General features: G+C 40.5%; 1 long non-coding RNA gene across 1 annotated transcript; it reads left to right on the top strand.

Annotated features, from left to right (window-relative positions):
• The first annotated feature begins 530 nt into the window (after positions 1–530).
• On the top strand, positions 531–14,665 carry LOC125485364. Its single transcript, XR_007264116.1, has 3 exons — positions 531–665; positions 5,414–5,545; positions 11,795–14,665. It is a non-coding gene; the product is annotated as an uncharacterized LOC125485364 (long non-coding RNA).
• The last annotated feature ends 2,302 nt before the right edge of the window (positions 14,666–16,967 follow it).

Here is a 16,967-nt window from a genome sequence, read left to right on the forward strand (position 1 = left end):
AATGCCGGAGATGCCAAGTAAATGGTTTGGCCCAATGCCACGGCTAAAAACCTCCCACCTGTTTCAAAAATAACACTGACGTTTTGACCAGAAATCTTCACAGCCCAACAGGCAAGCAGTATCATTTAAAATCGTGTTATCGATTCGGGAAACGTCCGTTGCGAAGGCAGATATTGACCACATACAAAAAAAAAACCTGTCCATTTAAAGGACATTAAACTCGCATTCCGATTTAAAGATGAGAAGCCAACATTTACCAATGCCTCTGGAATGTTTGAAGACTTGTTTTTAACCGCATTATACTGCACTTCATTGCAGTTCTATAATCTAAACTCCTCCATAATCTGTGTGTGTGTAATTGCTCACTATGGATTTGTATGTATTGGGAATTCCACGTATGTTTAAAACTCTTGTTGCCAGTGAAAGGCAACGTGTGGAAAGTGAATCTTGTGTGTTTGTTGTTGGTAACCAAATTGAAAGGAGAGTTGGTAGCAGTGTGTTTGTTTTCTCGGTCTCACTCTAGTGGCCCCTACTGGAGTATCTCTGTGTGCACCTTTTGGCTGAGGACCGCCGCAGACTCGGTGCTGATACGTACAGCCAAAAGTTTGATTACCGGCCAGCTGCCAAGTACATCTCACCTGAGACCAAGGCTCAGTTTAGTAGAGGTAAGTGGAAGAGGATTGTTGATAGCACATTACTCCAGAGTGCTGAAGCTCATAACGTTCATAGCTAGGGTTACCGTCTGAAGGATACATGGCCTGGGCCAGGAACACAGGGTCGGGGGAGGGAAAGAAGAATTCTTCATCTTCATTATATCAAGGTACCAGGCCAGGTATTTCAAAACCTGGACTATTTCATCTCCTGGGTCAAAATCCTGGAATTCTCTCCCTAGTGGGTGGCATTGTGGGTCAACCCACAGCAGGAGGACTGCAGCAGTTCAAGAAGGTAGCTCATCGCCACCTGCTCAAGGGCAACTAGGGACGGGCAATGAATATTGGATGCCCACATCCCACAAATCAATAAATTAAAACAAAAACATTTTGCTAGGAGAGTACAATGTGTATAATAAGACTCAAATATCCCCAGCTCCCAAAATAAGAGGGAAGATTCCTCAACACAGACTGCCCCACGCCCCCACCCTGGCCTCCTTCCAGAGTTATAACCCATTCACCAGCGACTAGGGGTGCCGAACCCAATTAAAGTGACCAACATTTGGCAGTAGGTTGAATGCCATTATAGCCTCTACTGAACAGCTTCCAGCCAAACCAAACTGCACTGATCCTTTCCTTCACACACATAGCAAAATAAAAGCCAAGGTTTGACAATGCACCCCAATTGTAGGCATTGCATGGTTAAAACACTCTATGGATTCATCCAGCATGCATATGAATCTCCAGTCTTAGAACTAGTTTGCAAAAACTCCAAAATATGTGTGTGATGGTTCCCTTAATTTATTAGCAATCCCACAAAATACGTGAAGTAAAATTGCTTCATAAAATCATAATGCACTTTCTTAAATTTCCAATAGAGTTGGAAAAAGAAGAGACTACTTTTGTATATCAAAGCTAAAGCAAGATGAAATGAGGGGAAAGTGGATATTTTTAAAAGAAATGATGGGTCAATCAGTATTCTTAGGATATCACATAATATCATATCCTTTTTCCCAGGAGCAAAGTCCTGAGACAGCACATGTTAATTGTCTCACAACGCATTGAAGATTCACATCCCAGGCATTGCATGAATTCTCACTGTCTGTGATTGCAGGATCTAGAGACTGCAGTGTCAATTAAGTCTATGCATACCCAAAACAAGAGAAGAAAACAGCACAGCATCAGGAGTAGAGAATGTAAAAATCCCAAATTTAACACCAGGTGAACAGGAAGCAATGGCAATGATTGGCTTTAACTCTGACCTGGTAGATGGGCACAGAGGTGTAGGATTTACTCTGCCAGTCTCTGAAGTCATGAGAATGCATGCCTATTAATAACAACAACTTACATTTATATACCACCATTAACATTGCAAAATATCCCAAGGTTCTTCAGAGATGTGTAATCAGGCGAGAACTGACACACTATTGTTGAGTGCCTAATCACATTGGGCCTCTCCCTCTAGCAACCCAGAGGTACCAACCAAAGTGAGTATAGATATAGTAGATGAGGAAATGACATTGATAAGATACAGAACACAATGATGCTGTAAAATTCAAATGTGGAAGTGAGCCTTAAATAGTTGAACAAAGGAGTGAGACATGTCTGTCCATTGTTCTAAAGCCATGGAATGGATGGCATTATGCAGATATAGATCTTAAACATCCTGCCAAAAAAAAGGATGCCAGCAAAACATTAGACGTAAGCAGTCGCTGGCTCCAATATTTTACTGTTCCAGATGGATAAGCCAAATTTTTATGTTTCTCGGTGAGGAGAAATGATTGGCTCCCTTTCTTCATTCAGCCACCGCCCCTGGTCACAACAAGGTTAGTATCTATAAGGTTCTCTTCTGGTTACTTTTGTCCCCAACTTAAATGATTTTATGTTTTAAAAGGAGCCAATTTAACCAGGCTTTCTTGAGTCAAATAAAAAGTGAGTTTATTAATTACAAAACATGAGAATAAATAATGTTGCAACACATATATGCTAGAATGAGAAGTGAACCAAAAAAGGCAAAAATTTAAATGTATGCAGTATAAATTTAAATATATAGCCTCTGGTTTGTCCATGAAGAGTAGATAATGGAACGTTGTGGATGTTACTTTGGATGATACATTGATGTTAGCAATTGAGCAGTTATTTTTGATTCTTGACTTGGCAGATTAGCTAAAATTCTTTCATCGTGTTCACGTTTTGATGGTGACTAGCTTCCAGTACTCAGCGATATTGTGTGTTTTCTCTTCACCTGCAGTGCAGGAATGCCTAATTGCTGCCTTCCCGTTTTGACCTTCCTTGCACATTAGCTCAAGAGCCCACTGACACACACAGACCAAGGGTTTGAATTGGTTTTGAACACTTCTTTTTGTAAATTCCTTGAAGGGTGAAACACAAACATGTCTTTTGATACATGTCTACAGTCTGGCATCCATAAGAGATATGTTCCCACTGAGTGGAGGTAATTAGATTATCTTGCCCGCTCTGCCTTTTGAAGTCTGTCTCTTTGAAGCTTCCTTGACATCTCACAAGGCGTATCATGACATGGGCTCACAGGGAATCCTTAAGCAGTAAGTAAATTCCATTCTTAAAAGTTATATTATCAGTCAGGCCTGGCTTGCAGCCTTTGTTTAAAACAAAACACATCCTGTCCAGAATTCAATGCATCCCTAAGTAATTCTGATCCATCATCATGACACTTCTCCTGCTCAATGAATGAAGCAAAATCCATTCTCACTTCATCACTAATGGAGAAAAAGACTTTAAAATATAAAGCAACAAACACATACATACATTCTCATAGCCTCAGCTGATATCATCTTTTGAGTTCTAACTCGGTCTCTTTAAGTTCTGAACAGATGTCTGGAATTACATTTGACTTTCTGGAAACATGGTGATTTTTCTGGTGATATAGTCAAAGGAACATATTCCAATGGAAAAATCTGGCATTCTGAGCCTGAAACACATTCCACTGGCTGTGGTCAGTTCAGACTGTGATCTTTCAGTTCCCATTGTGAACACATAATTCAATGTGCAGGGCTGGATGAACACAGCAGGCCAAGCAGCATCATAGGAGCAGAAAGGCTGACGTTTCGGGCCTAGACCCTTCATCAGAAAAGGGGGAGGGGAAGGGGGTTCTGAAATAAATAGGGAGAGAGTGGGAGGCAGATAGAAGATGGATAGAGGAGAGGATAGGTGGAGAGGAAACAAACAGGTCGAAGAGGCGGGGATGGAGCCAGTAAAGGTGAGTGTAGATGGGGAGTTAGGGAGGGGATAGGTCAGTCCAGGGAGGACGGACAGGTCAAGGGGGCGGGATGAGGTTTGTCGGTAGGAGAGGGGAGTGCGGCTTGAGGTGGGAGGAGGGGATAGGTGGGAGGAAGAACAGGTTAGGGAGGCGGGGACGAGCTGGACTGGTTTTGGGATGCGGTAGGGGGAGGGGAGATTTTGAAGCTTGTGAAATCCACATTGATACCATTGGGCTGCAGGGTTCCCAAGCGGAATATGAGTTGCTGTTCCTGCAACCTTCGGGTGGCATCATTGTGGCACTGCAGGAGGCCCAAGATGGACATGTCGTCTGAGGAATGGGAGGGGGAGTTGAAATGGTTCGCAACTGGGAGGTGCAGTTGTTTATTGCGAACCGAGCGTAGGTGTTCTGCAAAGCGGTCCCCGAGCCTCTGCTTGGTTTCCCCGATGTAGAGGAAGCCACACCGGGTACAGCGGATGCAGTGTACCACATTGGCAGATGTGCAGGTGAACATCTACTTGATGTGGAAAGTCTTCTTGGGGCCTGGGATGGGGGTGAGGGAGGAGGTATGGGGGCAGGTGTAGCACTTCCTGCGGTTGCAGGGAAAAGTGCCGGGTGTGGTGGGGCTGGAGGGGAGTGTGGAGCGGACAAGGGAGTCACGGAGAGAGTGGTCCCTCCGGAAAGCAGATAAGGGTGGGGAGGGAAAGATGTCTTTGGTGGTGGGGTCGGATTGCAGATGGCGGATTTCACAAGCTTCAAAATCTCCCCTCCCCCTACCGCATCCCAAAACCAGTCCAGCTCGTCTCCGCCTCCCTAACCTGTTCTTCCTCCCACCTATCCCCTCCTCCCACCTCAAGCCGCACCCCCATCTCCTACCGACTAACTTCATCCCGCCCCCTTGACCTGTCCGTCCTCCCTGGACTGACCTATCCCCTCCCTAACTCCCCACCTACACTCACCTTTACTGGCTCCATCCCCACCTCTTCGACCTGTTTGTTTCCTCTCCACCTATCCTCTCCTCTATCCCTCTTCTATCCGCCTCCCACTCTCTCCCTATTTATTTCAGAACTCCCTTCCCCTCCCCCTTTTCTGATGAAGGGTCTAGGCCCGAAACGTCAGCCTTTCTGCTCCTATGATGCTGCTTGGCCTGCTGTGTTCATCCAGCCCTGCACCTTGTCGTCTCGGATTCTCCAGCATCTGCAGTTCCTACTATCTCTGACATAATTCAATGTGTTTGAAAGTTAGTAATAAGCTAAGGGAGCTTATTATGTAATTTGTAATGGGGAGTACCATCTCTGATGCTTATTTAGTTTTTTGGGGGTTATAACTGATTGGTCTCTATATTCCAGCTTTATTTTGCTGAAGGAGTACACCCTTACCTTGAAGTCACTCACATCAATGAGTATTCTGATTGCTTGGCTAAAGTTTGAAACTGCAAGTGCAGGCTCACTAGTTAAATGCCTGCAACTTTTCAAAAGCTGTCTAGCATTTCTCAGACAACACATCCTTTGCTTTTATTTGTCAGGATCACGTGACTACTGTGTTGAAGTTTTGGACCCATTTTTGAGAGAGCCCACATGTTCCCAAGAAACTCATGATTTCATGTTTTGATATGGGAATGGGAAACTGTGCTATTATCTATACGTTTGCAGCCCTGGTAAGTATTCATCCTTGAACAAACATGTGTTCTAGATAGATCACTTGAGATCTTATTGAACTCACTCTTGGCAAGACAGACCACTAGGTCAGCTGACTGTATTACGTGGAAGAGAGTTTCCAGTTGTTCTAAGTGCATTTCCCAAGTGTCACTGTACACTGGGGAGTTGTCTAGGTACACTACACACTTAAATAACTCTGCCACTATTTGATATATCAGCATTTGAACAGAGGCTGGGGTGATGTGGAGAAAAAAAAAGCACAACACTGGCATAACAGACAGTCAAGGAAACCTACATGGTATAGGCTATTTTGCATACCTATGCTTTGCAACTTTCTAGCCCAGGTGTCAGGTAGGAGTCAGCTCTGGTCACTGTATTGAATCTGATAGTCATTAAAGAGCATTTTGGAGCTGTCCAGCTCGGGGACAAGCATAACTGGGAGCTCCAGAAGCTACTGCAAGGGTCTGTTAGTTGGTGCTCCAACATGTAGTTAACTTCCTATCAAACCTGGGCAAGCTTTTCTAGGCCAACACAATTGGGACAGTGTCTTAGGGAAGGAGCCATTCCCACATCCACACTATGTAGAGCTATGGAGGTACAGCCTGGCTTGTACACCATAAGCCTTTTAATGCAGTGAGCAGCCTTTTCAAGTCTGTTCACTGTTCTGCACCCCAGTGAGTGAATAAGAAATCTCCGTCTGATAGTATTTCTGCATTGGTGAGCTGGGTATTAGGGGATTCAGTGTGAGCCTCGCTTCGTCTCCCTCCAAGTCACTCCCACTGCTACCCTTGTCCTTTAGGTCAGTGACAATGGGACAAACCTGTTACCTGCTTGTCGCCTTCTCAGTGGTGGTATTGCTTTATCATGTTGCCATAGTCTTTGCTTTCTCTCCTAATCTGGGAACTCAATTGGATAGTTCACTTCCCTGAGTTTCTTGGTTTCTATAGGAGACTTCTAAGGGTTCACCTGGTATTGGTAGGAACAGTGTCCTGGCAGAAATATTAGGTCCCTGGCATGTTTATCTACCTGTTTTATCATCCCTGTCTGGGACCCTTTCAAGTGTGGCTTATTTTCTTAAATTGTCTTGACAAAATTCCAATATGTCCTTGTGTAGTTTGGGGTTCTGATCCATTGTTATGATAACGCACAGGAAAGTTCAATCTGATCTTTCCTCAAAAACAGATGCTGGAATTAAAATGGTATCAACAATTTTGCTGCCTGCTGATTTCTGAGAAGATTTCAACTTGATGAATTGCAGTTATTTCACAAAGTGTTAGCTTTAGGAACATATGAAAACCTTCCACTGCCTCATAAAAGACCCAGGCAAATAAATCAATTTAATAACAAAGGCATTGAATGAAGGACTGTAGGTCTTTTAAATCAGGAGAAACCAGTTGTAATCAGAATGCAGTACACACAAGAAAGGATCTCAGAGAGACGAAGGGTGCAGTTGCCTGTCAGAATTGTGTTGATCTTTTTTGATTGAAGGAAGTCTATTCCCCCAGTCATCACCAATAATCAGCATTCTGCTCCTCCATCAGCAATGTATTAAAATGCATGCTTCAGATGCATTTCAAATGCATAAAGTCCCTTCTGGCAGCAGTATGGAGGACAATTTCATTTGGTTCTGTGATGTACAGTATGTGATTTTGAACTAGTAGCATGTGGATTTTGCTCTGTGTGTATGAAAAGATAAAAAAAAAATGATTTGCCAATCTTCCTGGGGCCATAAGTTTAAACTGGTATGTGCCAGAGATCAGGGGACTGGGGCTGATAATATGAGTTTGTATTGTCAGAATTTAATGATTGGAGAGCGAACACTGAAAAGCATTAGTTTGCTTTTGGTTTTGAATAATCAAAGTTTGATTTTAGCTTAGGAAAATCTGGAAATTGAAAAGCCTTTAGGCAGTTCTCAGAAGCAGGGGTCAGATGTAAGAACAATTTCTCCTGAAGAAAGGAGCTAGCTCAGAGCAGTTAGGAAATAGGTAACTTCACCATAAACATTTTAGTTTGAAAATTCCAGAGCAGAAGTGTTTGGTTAGATCCCTGAAGGGGTTATTTGGAGCTAAGTAGGTTTGAGCACAGCTATGTGAATAATAAAGGAAGAGGCCATCAAGCTCTCAAAACAGTGAATTGAAAGGAACAGTTAAGTTAAACCTATGGATGTGATAGAGACAGGAATTCTCCAGTATTTGAGTATTACAAAGTGATTGTGTTGTGATTGATGGGATTATGTTTTGCCATGTATTTTGAAACGTTAAGTTGTGTTTTACGTAAATAGCTCAGTTTGTTCTATTTTATCTTAGTTTTGTTTCTGTCATAACATTCTGTTTTATTTTGAAACCAAAAATGTAGCATTGCATGTTTATGTTTCATTGCAAAAACACCACATTAAATTTTAAAAACATCTCAAGTTAGATTTGCCTGGGATCTGAATTGTCTGTTAGTAACATCAGCTGGAATTATCACAATCCATAGAGGAATTTCTCCTCTTGCTGGGACCTATCTGCCAGGTAACCCGGTAGAATAAATTAATCCAGCTCTTTACCATTCCAAGACCTCTGTTTGAAATGGTCGTGGCTCGCCCTTCGAGATCCCTAACCTCAAGAGAATCACAAACTCCAATCTAAATGGTTCATGATATTGTGCAGGCTCAATCTGTATCCATGTCTATATGTGTTTTTCAATACAGTGTTTTTTTTACAGATTATGAAGAGGCATAGGTGTTGTGCCTCATTACCAAGCACTCAATCTGCTTATTGTCCTAGGTATTAACATGAAGATGCTATACTTTTAATATTGCTTGGAGGACTTAGGTTTTGAAGGATTGGGGAAAATATGCTTATTTCAAATTTTGTGGAATACTTGAAGTTGTTTCTTTAAAAGAGGATATTGAAAGTTCACTGTTGATGTTGGAATCTTTGCTTTAACAAGCTTCCTCTGACTTGTGATAATGGCTTTACCATAGACTCTGCAGGGGCTGTTAATAACAGTGACTGACTTGGATAGATTTATCTGGTTTTGCTTTATCTGATTGAATTCGAGAACTGTCTGCTAGAAACCAGCTGAACTGGAAGAAAACCTACTTAGACCAAGTTGAGTTCGAGGAAAACATTTTAAGAACCAGCTGCATAGCTGATCACTGTCATATTTGAAAAGAAAACATTGCTTGAGATCAGAGTAAAACCGATTTGTCCTTTTGCAAGAATGATTGAAGAAACACAAGATTGTAGTTCCTGTAAAAACTGTGTCTCAATGACTTAAGAGAGAGCCACGCAAGATTAGTGATTTGACCACCGATGCCAGAACATCTGAGCAATAGACTTTGAAATATCTTAAGCTTTATCCATTTAGAATCAAGAATGACCCAGAAAGCCAATTTCTATATCTGTTGTTGTTTCCTCTATCTTGAAAAATGAGTGTATAAATGTTTGTGTTTGGGAATATCTAAAGCTGTAAGCATTTATGTTATATTTACATCATACAATGTGTGTTAACTAGTTATTGCATCTTTATTGAGTACAATTTTTTTGAAAATGAACCAATCACTGTTTATTCAGAAACGCGGTTGATAGATATTATTGCCTAAAACTTGATATAGATAAGGTATTTACATTGCCATTACACTAATTGCAAAAACCATTTTAATTTTATGTTGTGGCCCTCAGATTGGTAGGACTAGAAGAGCAGGGCATTTCTTCAGCCTCGATCATAACATAAAAGTGGAGGCTTGAAAGGGTAAAGCCAACAAGGACATTTTTTTTTGATAGAATCCCAACAGTGTGGAAACAGGCACTTCAGCCCAACAAGTCCACACCGACCCTCGGAGCATCCCGCCCAGATCCAGACCCACCTATAACCCACCTAATCTACACACCCCTGAACACTATGGGCAATTTAGTATGGCCAATCCACCCAACCTGCACATCTTTGAACTGTGGGAGGAAACCGGAGCACTCAAAGGAAACCCACGCAGACACAGGGAGAATGTGCAAACTCCACACAGACATTCGCCCAGGAGTGAAATTGTTTAGTTTCCATCTTTGGGACATCTTTGTCATGATTTCTGAAAGATTTATCAAGGTATACAAGATCCATGCAGAGAAAGGACCCCTGATTAGACTCCAACAGATCTAGTTGCCCTGACTGCAGTTGGGAGAGCAGGTATAAATACTGTTGAGAATGCAGGGAAAGTAAGCAAGCCACCTGGAAGTTATAGGGAATTGTTGTTAAATGAGGCAAGTACACCTGTAGTCATACTTAAAGATACAAGAGCCACTCAAATTCTTTTGCTGAGGAAAAGAATAACTTCTCTTCTAGAGATGATATGAATGCCAGAGCTTTAGCAAATGGTCCTTGCAGTGAGTTTATAACCATACCTTTATAGTGGTAGTGTCAGATTGTGAGAGAATTACATCATGCAATCAAATGGCCACCTTTAACTCACTTTTTTTGAGAAACCATTAGTAGAGTGTTAATAGATTGTGTGGAACTTTACCAAATTTAAAGCTGGAAACCAATATAACCTTACAATTAAGGATATGCTGTTCAATTTCCAGAGGTTGTACTCTCACTGTTAAATTAGTGTGAGAGAAGTTAATCCAGTTCTTCATTCAAAGTGTTGGTCTAGTCAGATCAAGGTTCCAAATTCATGCCTAAAACTTTTTACGAAGTTTTGGATATAACACAGTTAGTCTTCAGCTGACCACCAATAGACATAAGAAACTTCAGAAACATACTATGCAACTCTCAAAATGATGATTGGGTATACTGACATGAATATTCCTCATGAATGGGACAAAGGACTTAAATCTCTTTGTTTGACCAACAGAATTTATTTACCAAGTGAGTCTACCAGTTTTAGTTTTTTTTTTAATTAGTTTATGGTCATGAGATAAGGGGACTTCTGAAATTAATCAAGTTTTTTTTAGGATTTAAGGACAATTCTTTGATGTTAAGCTATCTAGCTGTGTTTTGGGGACATCTCATATGAGCCTGCAACATAGCCCAAGAACACTCTAAAGCATTGTAAACAACCATGAAACGAAAGGACTACAACCATGCCAAATCCTAAATATTTCAACCGCGGTTGAGACATTATTATCACTGCCTTCGCAAGGTGAACAATTGATAGCATGATTCAATGTTCCACATAGCAGAGTAAAAGTATTGGTAAATTATCTAATTAACATCCTGGATGACCAGAAAAGCAATTGGTTTTGTCACATCAACATGTTGAAGCATTTTATAACGTTTGGGAGGAGGATAGCAAGTCCAGATGCCTCAGGGGCATAAAGACAATGGAAGCTGAAGATATACCGAGGACGACGCAAAGGGAAAATGAGTTAATTGCAAAACTGAACCACCTATTATCCAGTTAGTTGACACTGAACTGTTTGGAAGATAAGACACCATTCTTTCATATTTAGTGGCTGAAGAATGAACAAACCGAAGAAGGTTATTTATCACATTTAAAAGGACAAACCAGGGTGTACAACTCTACCAATATATGATACAGACATGGAATAATCCTCTCAGATAAAGCTGCATCCTTATTGCTCAGGTCTAGAGAAACAGGCCCGCATGAAATCACAAAATGAAACAGAAATCCAATATATATTTAAAAACTACCTAATTGAATCCAGTCAAAGCAGCTTGAGTTTCCCAGCTGGATTAGCACCTAAACCTGATGGTTCATCCAAATGCTACATAGAAGGTCAATGCAGGAAGATCAATGCAGTAACAAAGGAAGATCCCGGATGAATTCCTTGCTTGGAAGACTGTATTGCTAGGATTGGCAGTGCCAGATTTCTTACCAGAGTAGATTTAACAAAAGGATGATAAAACAGAAATGTAGATTCAGGAAATCTGAAATAAAAACAGAAATTGCTGGAGAAGCTCAGCAGGCCTGGCAGTATCCATGGTGAGAAAGTAGAGTTAACATTTCAAGTCCAGCGATCCTTCTTCAGAACACAAAGAGATAAAAGGATAGTTACAAGTTCATTCAACACCCAGAGCGAGTGAGAAATCAGCCTTTGTCATACCAGATGTTCTTTTCCAAAGCCAGGCGATGCCTTCAAGCTAAAAAGATGCACTGACTTTATTGCTTTTAATATTTCTAGGAGCAGTGAGAGTTTGCAATTTACTGTTTGTCTTTGATGTTGCTAATTTTTTTTGTTTAATATTCAGTAATTTTCATGCATGTCTTATTGCCAAAATTGTTCATCTTTCTGTTTATTCAAAATTAGGTAACTCTATGGATGAAAATGTCATGTCCAATAATTTAGATTACGACGATGAAGATCCTCTGCTTGACATGTGATTCAACACCTTTACCTGGATATTGGACAAGTTGAGGCATACTCAATAGATTCTCCACATCATAGAGAATGGCACTTGTTTGCTAGAGTGGTCAATGATGCCGAATGTGAGGAATATATCTAATTTTTAAAAAATGCAAAAGTAACTGCTCATTTCATTACAATGTCTGGAATCCCACAGCCGTACCTGAGCATATTAATTAAAGTATCAAAATATTTGGTTGAAAATTTACTCTGTTGTGCAAGTGGTAACATGAAAGTATAACATACATTTTGCCATCCCTGGAGGGATAAAAACAACGTCAATTGGATATTTAAAGAAATCTCCCTTTAACCATTGGATAATTTGAATGGTGTGCTAATTTAGTTAGGAAACCACATAATTGCCTGAAGCATGAAATCCCACACACACACACATTCTCAAATTTGTACCTATCACGCGAAATGTATCCTACTTAGACCAAATGGTGATGTGATGCTTTGCAGTTAACTGATACAATTCACATTCAGTCCAACATATAACTTTTAAGGCAAAAATGAATTAAGTAAAAGAAATCCGCAAAGTATATTTCAGTGAAGATTTCTAATATCGGATTGTTCACTGCAAATTGGATTTTATTCTGATAGAAAAATTTGCAAGCTTAAAAATTGCTGCAGGCGGAATTGGTCTGTGACAGCAATAGATTCAAGTTTGTTCATGATATTTGAGTTCCTATATTAATCTCATGTGAATTCCCAATCTTTATTTCACTGTCTTGTAAAATGATTAGAAAGGAGTCAGAATGGGTGCTTTTTTTTTAACTTCTTAGCTTGTTATTTGTGAGAATTTTTTAAAGCTGAATGATTGTTAAGTCTGTTTGATGATTTCCGTATTCCTGAATGTCAATTGGCACCAGAATGAAATTAACATTGTACTCTGTGAAATTGACCCCACAGAGCTCACTGAATCTCTCAGGGCAGCCTTCTTCTTCATTTCTACTTAGTGTTGTAGTGTGCTGACCATTTTTGTTATTTTAATGTGTCCATTTCTGTTGCTGAGCTCCATTAAGAAGGCTTAGTAACTGTTGCGAATTCCAAACTTTCATCCCTTAGGTTTCTGCCCCCGGAGATCTCATACTGTCATACTCAGTTCACCAAGGCTGTCACTTCCAATCCTGGATCTGCAGACACTTTTCAGGGGTCCACAAAATAATTGAGATAGACTTGATGTCAGCCAGGAGGCAAAAGTAGAAAGCATTTGCCACATAAGCAACACAGAGTTGTTTGGTTGTTTCACCAAGGAGCCAAGTGCATGTGTATGAAGGCTAAGGGAAGCACAAAGATTGGCAGAAAGATCCAGAGTTACTGAGGAAGATTGGGATGCAAGGCTTCTCCAAAAGGGGGCAGTTTTTAAAATAATATTTAATTACTGTCTCCTGTGTAGTGAGAAACAGGCACACCCATTTGTATGTAAATACCTGTTTCTTGAAAGTATTCAAGTTATCTACAGAGGGTGTCGATTTACATACCAGAACTGATGGAAAGCTTTGATCTTACTTGCCTAAGATCCAAGATAAAGGTGTGTCAAGTTCTCATTGGAGAGCTACTATCTGCTGACTATGTCAGACTGGTATTCGATGTTGGAGAAACGTCTTTAGAGGCAAGACTCTGCCAGACACATATGGAGATTGGTTTGACCGTCAGCATTAGGAATCCAAGTATCATAGTCCAGAATGTGCCATATTGTCATGGATCAGGATTGACAACATGAAGTTGGAGGTGTTTGATAACTTCACATATCTAGGCTGTGCAATCACTAACAATCTGTCTCTTGATGCTAAGATCAACACACACCTCATAAAAACTGCAACTTCTTATGTCCAAGTTGAGTAAGTGTAGAACAACAGCAAGCTGACTGAGGAAACACAAACTGCGAGTCCACCAAACTTGCATCCTTAGCGAACTTTTCTACAGTGGTGAGATCTAGACTAGAGGCAGGAGATGGGGGCTGAACAGTTTCCACCTTCACTATTTCAGATATATTCTTGGCACCTCTTGGCAGGACAAGGTCACCAATTTAGCGTAGACACATTGTGAAGTCAACAATGTCTGTATTGGCTCATGCAGTTGTGCTTGTTAGAATAATGATGGCTGAAAATCTGTTGTATAATGAACTGGCCTCTGGGACACAACCTCCTGGGTACCTTAACCTCTGCTACAAGGACACTTCCAAGTGAGAAATGAAAATATTAGCTGATAACTGGGAGACAGTCGCTGCCAGTTGGGAACTCTGGAAGCAGATGATTTTGAAGGGCATCAGAAGAGGCAAGCAGAAACAAAAATCTCAAGAAACAGGCCTAAAGAAAACAGAGGCCAACAAATTGTACACATTAGCTCACTGCCATCTTCTTCAGTATTGCAATGAGGAGCTCCTGAGCCATACCAGACAATACTTAACACAAGCACCAAAGCATAAACTATTGTCTTATGATATAAATCACTGCCATCATGGAAAAAGTCTTTGAATATAGTGCTTTCATGTTATAAGTATTATACAGTATAATTTAGATCAGAAGTCTGATTATTAATTTCAATGAATTTCAACCAGATTGTTTGAGAACCTAAAGTAACCTGCAATCTTATTTCACTGTTTGTAATTCGAGGTCACAGAGTCTTGAGTTTTTAATCAGGTTCCAAACTGAAGTACCAAATTTGTTTTGCTTTATTACAAAGCAAAAATATTTGCAGAGCAACATAATTCTTACACAATTTTTAGCTGCTGAACTCGCAGAGTTTTTAAAGATTAAATGTACATTTGTAACCGTGAATATATTAAATATTGTTTGAATAATAATTTTCAATCGAGTTCCAATGTGTATTCTATGTCTTAAGCTTACACCTTCTGATTTCTCTCTCTTCAATTCCACCAGCAGATGCTTAAATGTCACATTTTCTCTTTTGTTTCCTGGAGATAATAGTAAGTTCAATACAACCGTCAAATTTAAATGTCCTTTTTGTATCTCTGATAATGTTTTGTTTCAAAATGAATTATGTATAGAATTAGAATAGTATTATTCTGGAATGCGGTCCTGCTGACTGAATCAGTGATGAAACCAGTCTGCATATCAAAAAGAAAAATAATAACCTTTTCAGATATGTTGGAATTATTTGACCATCTTAAGGTTACTTGGTTGAGAATAAAACCTGTCTTTGCTTTTAATTTATACATAAAAATAACCACCAGACCAGAGTCACTGGCATCTAAATTAATACAGTGCCTTGATGGCCAGACCTGTCACAAAGGAATAATGAAAATGTAAGCAAAGGCACAACATAATAAATAAATCATTTGTTTCGTTGTGGAATAACATTAGTATCCTTTTCTCTTTCAACTAACTTGACATTTTCTGAGTTTTAGATACTATATCATTATGACTGAATTTTGATTCAATTTTGATCATAAATGCAATTTTAATAATTTCTCACCAATCTTTTAAATCCGTCCAGCAGCTATCCTTTTCTGTTGCACTATACTGCTTCTGGGGTGACCAACTACTAACTATCTCCATTAGAAAGCGGAAGAATACGGGAACTTCTGGATGTTAAGTTAGCTGCAAGATTTGCTGGGCTAGAAGTTGTTAGAATCAAGTCTATCCTGAGCAAATTGAGAAGAAATAATTTTACATTGAGATATGTGTAATAGTGGCATATGTCAGTAAGTTATTCAACATAGCTGATTCAGGCTCTGCATGATTCTCTAATCTGTGTTAGCAAGTTTTAAATGAACCAGCATAGCTCATTGATGGATTTTGGACACTCACTGACTGATAGAAGCCTTAACCTAAGCCAGCAATCCCAGAACCTGAAAAGTTCAAGTGACCTTGGCTGAACAAACAGCAGAATCTTACCAGTGTGCTGTACTGGCATGATATACTTTTAACCAGTTAACACTTGTTGCACTCCTACATATAAAAAAGGTTGCCTCTGTCTTGGTGTTACTTTGCGGACAAAGATATTAGCAATGTTGTACTTGTCCGGTTAAGGCTAGCTGCTAGCTTGTCAGACAATTCTGTTGCTGTTTGATTTTCTCACAGCAGGTGCAAGTGAAGGTGGAGTGGCTGGGGACAATTAGATCTATCCTTCTCCCCCTTTTCTCTTTGGTGCCAGCTATTTGTTCAACCGGAAAGGTATCTGCAGCACTATAGATGTCACACTTCCAGGCATCATGATTTGTGGACTGCACTTACTATGATTGGTAATGATTGGTATGGCTAATGGAGAAGGACTTCTTCTGAGAGTCCTTAAAATATTTCTGTGGGACACCTTTGTTCCATTTACCGGTGGTCAGCTCTCCCTACAATCTGACCTTGACAAGTGATTGTCATCCATCAGGGCAATGTGACCCATCCAATGCAGTTGGCTTTGTAGTAGGTGTAAAATGGGGCAAAAATCCCCATCAATTTATGGAAATAGCCTGGACTAAAACCCTCTGAAGATGTAATTTTGTGGAAATTACATTGGACCTAAAATTCACTGAACTTTTGGACTCAAGAAACCATGGGCCTCAACTGAACCAGGAAAAGGCTGGTTGGGACAGACTGGATAATATGCAATCCCAGGGCAGATGTCTGGAACAGAGGCTAGCTTGCAGAAACTAAAGGAAGACCTCCATTCGTACCCTAACTTAAAACAACGGAAGCCAGACTGCAGGAAACAAACAACTCCAGACCTTCTGTAGCCTACAGAGGTACAAAGCCATTTCAATTTCTGATCCGTGCTTAGGCACAGAAATACAGAACATTCCACACCATTGTTCTACATGTAGAGAGAGATAGTAGGAACTGCAGATGCTGGAGAATCCGAGACAACAAGGTGCAGGGCTGGATGAACACAGCAGGCCAAGCAGCATCATAGGAGCAGAGAGGCTGACGTTTCGGGCCTAGACCCTTCATCAGAAAAGGGGGAGGGGAAGGGGGTTTTGAAATAAATAGGGAGAGAGTGGGAGGCGGATAGAAGAGGGATAGAGGAGAGGATAGGTGGAGAGGAAACAAACAGGTCGAAGAGGCGGGGATGGGGCCAGGAAAGGTGAGTGTAGGTAGGGAGTTAGGAAGGGGATAGGTCA

This window comes from Rhincodon typus, chromosome 18 (assembly GCF_021869965.1).
Source record: "Rhincodon typus isolate 14 chromosome 18, sRhiTyp1.1, whole genome shotgun sequence".
Lineage (NCBI taxonomy): Eukaryota > Metazoa > Chordata > Chondrichthyes > Orectolobiformes > Rhincodontidae > Rhincodon > Rhincodon typus.